Here is a 6,327-nt window from a genome sequence, read left to right as displayed (position 1 = left end):
TAAGGCAAACCTATCCTGGGGATTCCTTGGCAAGATTTGTTGCATTTGTCTTCCTCTGAGGCTGAGAGAGTGTGACTTGCTCAAGATAAACCCAGTGGGGTTCCATGGCTAAGTGGAGATTGGAACCCTGGCCTCCCAGTCAGATGCTCAAACTGCTGCGCCACAATGGCTCTGATTTATGGTGACACTTAAGAGGACTCCTATTATCACAGGTTTGGGTTTTTCTTTACTTTGGCAGGAGTTGTTCTCAGAGGTTTGCCATTGCCATCTTCTGAGGCTGAGAGAGTGTGACATGCCCAAGGTCACCCGGTGGGCTTCCATAGCTCCTGTCCTATGGCTGAGGTGGGATTCAAACCCTGTTGTCACCCGGTGGGCTTCCATAGCTCCTGTCCTATGGCTGAGGTGGGATTCAAACCCTGTTATCTCCAGAGTCCTAGTCCAATGCTCAAGGCAATACACCACAGTGGCTCTCTACAATTCTTCTTGGCTGAGCTGGGGATCGAACCCGGGTCTCCAGAGCCATAGTCCAACGCTCAAACCACTACGCTACGCCTCCTCTCTTCCAGGATTCTATATTCCTCAACGCGGCTGATACATTGTCGCGCAGGCGCATTGTCGAACCGCGTCCATCGTCGACGCTATTGCTGCTGCTGCTGCTGCTGCTGCGACGATGGCCGACTCCCGCGCATGCGCATCTCACCCTGCCGGGCCCGGTATGCGCGCGCAAACAAGAAGCGAGAATTCCCTCCTTTCTCTGCCCTTTCCTTTCTAGAGAGGAGGAAAAAACCTAGGGATGCTGGGAAAAAAGCAGCAGCAGCCTGTTCAGTGACGTCATCACTAAGCGCCACCTTTTCGGTACAATCTCCCCCCCTTTCCGCCCCCTCCCCGTTTCCTTTCTGGTGCTGGTCTTCTTCCCTCAGCGAAAGGCGTCGCTTCGTTGTGTCGCCATCGCCGGCCTTCTGCTTCTTCCTCCTCAGGCATCTTTTCCCCTCAGACAGAGCCGCGCGCGCTCCAGACGCCGCCCGGCTTCTGCTGCTGCTGCTGCTGCTGCTTCTCCTCCGCCGCATCGGAGCGGGGGCGGGGTAAGGAAGGAAAACGACACCGGGAAGAGGAGGAGGAGGAGAGGCTCCGTCCCGCCTCAGCCCCCGCGGCCCTTGATTATGCCTCCCTTTGTCTCCTTCCCCGCCACACAGACACCCGCCTTTGGGCTCCCTCCGTCAGGGAACGCTGCGGGTGAGGCAGAGTGGCCAGGCCCGTCCTCCTTTTCCAGGGCCCGTCCTCCATTTTCAGCCTCTCGTCCAGTAGGAGCTGCAAAATGGCCCAGGGCTAAGCGCAGGGTCCTCCTTTTCCAGGATGTCCTCCATTTGTCCTCTAAGGCAGTGGGACCAGAGGCGTCCTCCTTTTCCAGGACATGGCCTGCTGTCCACAGGAGGGGTTCCAAAACGTCCTCCATTTTGAGCAGGGCTAAAGCAGCACGGATTTACATTTCCATCTTGGAAGTGTTTTGTGCTTTTGATTTGGGCCATGTATCCGACATTGGTCTTTCCTTCCCTGGAGTGCCTCGTCCTCTCCCTTGGCGACGAGGATCTCTGGTGCGAGGAAGGAGGCGTTTGTGTCTGTTAGTTGGGCCTTTCTTTCTTCTGCAGGAAGAAGGAAGGAAGGAGTCAGACAGCCATCGGGATGGAGATGATGGAGGCATGGGGAAGTGTGAGGGAAAATGGTGGAAAGGAAAAGGTGTGGTGATGATTGAGAGGGAAGATGGTGGAAAGCAAAAGAAATTGGGGGAGTGGGACACACACACACAGCTGTTGTGTGATGATGATGATGATGATGATGATGAAGATTGAAAGGAGGAGGATATTTGGAAGTAAGGTCCAAAACACACTGCAGAAATAATCCAGTTCAGGACCTGGCTCAATGCTAGGGAATTCTGGGAAATGTAGTCTTCTGAGACATTGAGCCTCCTCTGTCAGAGAGAAGGCTCTGGTGGTGCCACAATAACCTCCAGCATTGCCTAGCACTGAGCCAGGGCAGCTAAAGCGGTTTCAGACTGGATTATTTCTGCAGTGTGTTCTGGACCCAAGTCTTGGTGGGGGATTAAAGGCTGGGTCATGGGAAAGAGAATGGAGCTTTGTAGGGGAGGGGGAGGTGGGCTAAATTGGAGGGAAGCCTCAGATGGTCAGTGAAGGCAGCTGATAGAAAGTGGGGGGATTCGATTGAGATGTGTTAGGAGAATGCTGAGGTTACTGTGGATGGCCAAGAAGCCAAGCAAATGGAGCCTAGGACTGATCCATCTGGTTCTCTCCCTGGAGGCCAAGATGACTCAATTGAGGCTATTGTACTTTGGCCAGGATTCACTAGAAAACACAATGAGGGGAAGAAAGGGGCTAGTCCTTGTTAACTGCCTTTGAGTGAGCCCTGACTCCTGGTGACCCTTTGAATGAGATGTCTCCAAGACCCCGTGTCCTCAGTCTTTCTGCTCAGGCCCTACAGATTTAGGCCTGTGACCTTCCTGGTTGAGTCCAGCCATCTAACAAAATGAAATTCAATACAGAGAAATATAAGGTACTGCACTTAGGGCGGAAAAATTTTAGGCTGCATCAATAGAGATATAGTGTCTACATGAAGGGAAGTAATAGTGCCACTCTATTCTGCTTTTGTCAGGCCTCACCTGGAATATTGTGTCCAGTTCTGGGCGCCACAATTCAAAAAGGACATTGAGAAACTGGAGTGTGTCCAAAGGAGGGCTACTAAAATGGTGAAAGGTCTGGAAACCATGTCCTATGAGGAATGACTTAGGGAGCTGGGGATGTTTAGTCTGAAGAAGAGAAGGTTAAGATGTGATATGATAGGGATGTCATGTTGAGGAGGGAGCTAACTTGTTTTCTGCTGCTCCAGAGACTAGGACCCAGAGCAATGGATGCAAGCTCCAGGAAAAGAGATTCCACCGCAACATTAGGAGGAACTTCTTGATAGTAAGGGCTGTTTGACAGTGGAATAGATTGTCCTCGGTGTGTATTGGGGTCTCCTTCCTTAGAGGTCTTTAAACAGAGGCTGGATGGCCATCTGTCAGGAATGCTTTGAATGAGATTTCCTGCATGGCAGAATGGGGTTGGACTGGATGGCCCTTGTGGTCTCTTCCAACTCTATTATTCTATGAATACCAACAAAATATGACACCTTGATGATGAATCTCCCCTCCTAGTCCTCTTTTTCTGCTGTCTTCTACCTTTCCTAGCATTATTCGCTTTTCTAATGAGTTGTGCCTTCTCATGAGGTCGCCAGAGCAAGACAATCGCAGTTCAGTTATCCTGGCTTCCAGGGAGAGTTCAGGCTTGATTTGTTCTAGAACCCATTTATTTGTCTTTTCGGCTGTCCATGGTATCCTCAACACTCATGCTTAGACAATGAGGAAATCAAAACAGTTAAAAGATTTCCCTTACCTTGGCTCAATAATACCATGGATTGATCAATCATTGATCAGAATGGAGACTGCAAGTCAAGAAATCAGAAGAATCCTAGGAATGGGAAAGGCAGCTGTGAAAGAACTAGACAAGATCCTAAAGTGTAAAGATATAAAACTGAGCATAAAGTTAGGAACTTCCTAGCCATTATATTCCCCATCACCATGTACGGATGTGAGAACTTGAAGCTAAAGAAACCCCACAGGAAGAAAATCAATTCATTTGAGATGTGGTGCTGGAGAAGAGTGCTGAGGATACCATGGACAGCCAAAAGTACAAATGAAGGGTCTTTGAGCAGATAAAGCCTGAAATCCCCCTGGAAGCCAGGATGATTACACTGAGGCTGTCGTACTTTGGCCAAGACAATGATGTTGGGAAAGGAGGAGGGTAGTAGAGAGGAAACTCATACATCAGATGGTTAGATTTGAATCAAGGAGGTCACAGGCCTGGACCTGAGCAAAGCAGTAAAGGACAGGGAATTTTGGATGTGTCTAGCCTAGGGTCAACTTGAAGGCAATTAACAACAACAAGCCTTCAAGGCATGGTGGGGATTAAGGCCCTGGTTGGGTTATGAGGGAGAATGGGCTTACTTGGAGGGAAGCCTAAAATGCTTCCTTGTTCAGATGTCCCATGATCTGTGAGAGGAGCTGAAAGTAAATGGTGATTGGGTGAAAATAACTTTGTGGGGGTGGGATGGGGTCCTGGGAAAGGGTTCTGTCCAGTCTGACTTCACTTTGTGCAGGCTTACTGATTTGCCTCATTCTAAAAGCATGGGGTAGATTTAAACTTTAATTTGATGTAAAAATATGAAGTACCCATAAAAATGCAAGTGTATTGAAACTAGTCCTTAGATATTAAAAGCCTGATTCCAACATTAAAGGGGCTTGAACGGGCAGAACTACCTCTGAGTATTCCTTGCCTGAGAAAACCCTTGAAATTCATGGGGTCACCCTAAGTGAACAGATCAATTGAAAGACACAGAAAGGAGTATGAAGTCCTGCAGCTACAAGCACTATTGTAAAATAATTACAGGAAGACACATACACTTGCCTTAGCCAAGAGGATGGTCCTCCAAAATATTTTGATGCATTATCATTATAAAAATGGTTTCTGAGCTGCCCAGGGTCTAACATATTTAAAGGTATAGAGATCAAAAGTAGCAGCTTCAGTTCCATACAAGAATTAATAGTGAACAATCCTGATTTCTGTTGTAATGGCTTTTAGTATTCTAATCTCAAACTGGGACAATGCAATTCCAGGGCATTTTACACCAGTTGGAATTTCAAAACAGTGACAGAATAGCCTTCGGTAGCATGTGCTAATATGGTTTTATGTGCATATGTATAAATAAATATAAATAGAACAAATAAATATAAATATATGTCAAGAAGCTGAAGGAGTGTACAGCATGCTTTACAGTGTATTGCCAGTCACTAATAAATGCATCAGATGAGATAGGTGTAACCGATCACAGAGGACTCTGCAAGAAGGACAAAAGACTAACTAACATAAGTTCCCCTCTGAAATGTATAATAGGCATCTCTATTCTTGAGTCATTGTACCATTAGTTGAGTTGGGATGCTCCTGTATCAGATTCATATACAAAACTAGCACTGTGACAGCAAAACTTGCTGAAAAGGTGCACATCATCATTCTACTGATAGATCATTCCCAACTTCTGTATATTTTTGACAAGTGTTTAATGTTCGTTTTGGAGAGAAATGCAAGACAAAGCATTATGAGTCCCCAAAAGAAGGAAGCAAGAAGATAAGTAGTTATCACCACTATATCCTCAAAGAATAAATAGGTGCATTACAGTAATAAAAGAATCTTTAAGTGACTGTTGATCAAAAGCACATATTTAAACATGCAAGCATTTTAGGAATGTAGATTAGCCTTCTCCAACTCTTCAGGTATTTTGGACTGTGAATCCCAACATGACCAGTGGTCAGAGAAGATGAGAGTTGTGTTGTAAAATCTTCAGAGGGCACGAAATTGAAGAAAACTGATGAAAATAGTAGATACAAAAGAAAAGGGACTGAATGATAAATTCAGCTGCACGGTATTAGCATAAGGGATGTCCATCATTCACAAAAGTTCTATATATCTTTTCCACTAACATCCTATTTTTCTCCTTCCAGATACTTTTGATATATATGGTGCTACTAACATCCCCCAGGAATTGCAACATTCAACTCCCTAAACTGGCAGAAGTGAAAAGCTGAGATAATGAGTTTGTTCAATTTAGACCGCTTTCGCTTTGAAAAGAAAGCAAAAATGGCAGAAGGGAATGCTCCATCTCCTGGCCTTCCTGCAGATCAGGAGGAGGCTGCTGCTTCTTCATCTTTGGATGCTGTAGATAAGGATGCTTCAGTTTCTGCTGCTTCAGAAGGTCATGCTGCTATTGTTGATAGGGAAGATGATGTTGTCATTGATCATAATAGTAGACCAGCCACTCCAGCGTCAGATGTGTCCGAGAAAACTGGTAAGTTCTGTTTTATCTGATTCATAAACATGTAGAAAATCTCCCTATCTATGCCTGCTAAGGATTCGGGTTTGCTGGAGAGGCTTTTCTCTCTGTCCCACCAGTGGGGACAATACAATGTAGAAAGACATGGGAGTGGGCCTTCTGTGCTTTGGTACCCCCACTGTGGTATATCCTCCCCTTAGAGGCCCAGTTCAGCCCAACATTGGTGGTATTCTGGCATCAAGTCAAAACATTTTTTTTTTAAATTAAAGCCTTTGGGACATACAGTGGTACCTCGGGATACGAAATACCCAGGTTACGAAATTTTCGGGATACGAAAAAATCCCATAGGGAATTATTGTTTCGGGTTACGAATGTTTTTTCGGGTTACGAAAA

The 6,327-nt window shown here is 46.1% G+C and overlaps 1 pseudogene; it reads left to right on the top strand.

The window, feature by feature from the left end:
• Window positions 1-647: 647 nt before the first annotated feature.
• Window positions 648-6,327, top strand: part of LOC121931084 — a 56,821-nt pseudogene continuing 51,141 nt past the window's right edge.

The sequence above is a fragment of the Sceloporus undulatus genome, chromosome 5 (genome assembly GCF_019175285.1).
Source record: "Sceloporus undulatus isolate JIND9_A2432 ecotype Alabama chromosome 5, SceUnd_v1.1, whole genome shotgun sequence".
Lineage (NCBI taxonomy): Eukaryota > Metazoa > Chordata > Lepidosauria > Squamata > Phrynosomatidae > Sceloporus > Sceloporus undulatus.
The sequence above is the reverse complement of the archived record's forward strand: the minus strand, read 5'-3'. Positions and strand labels throughout refer to the sequence as shown.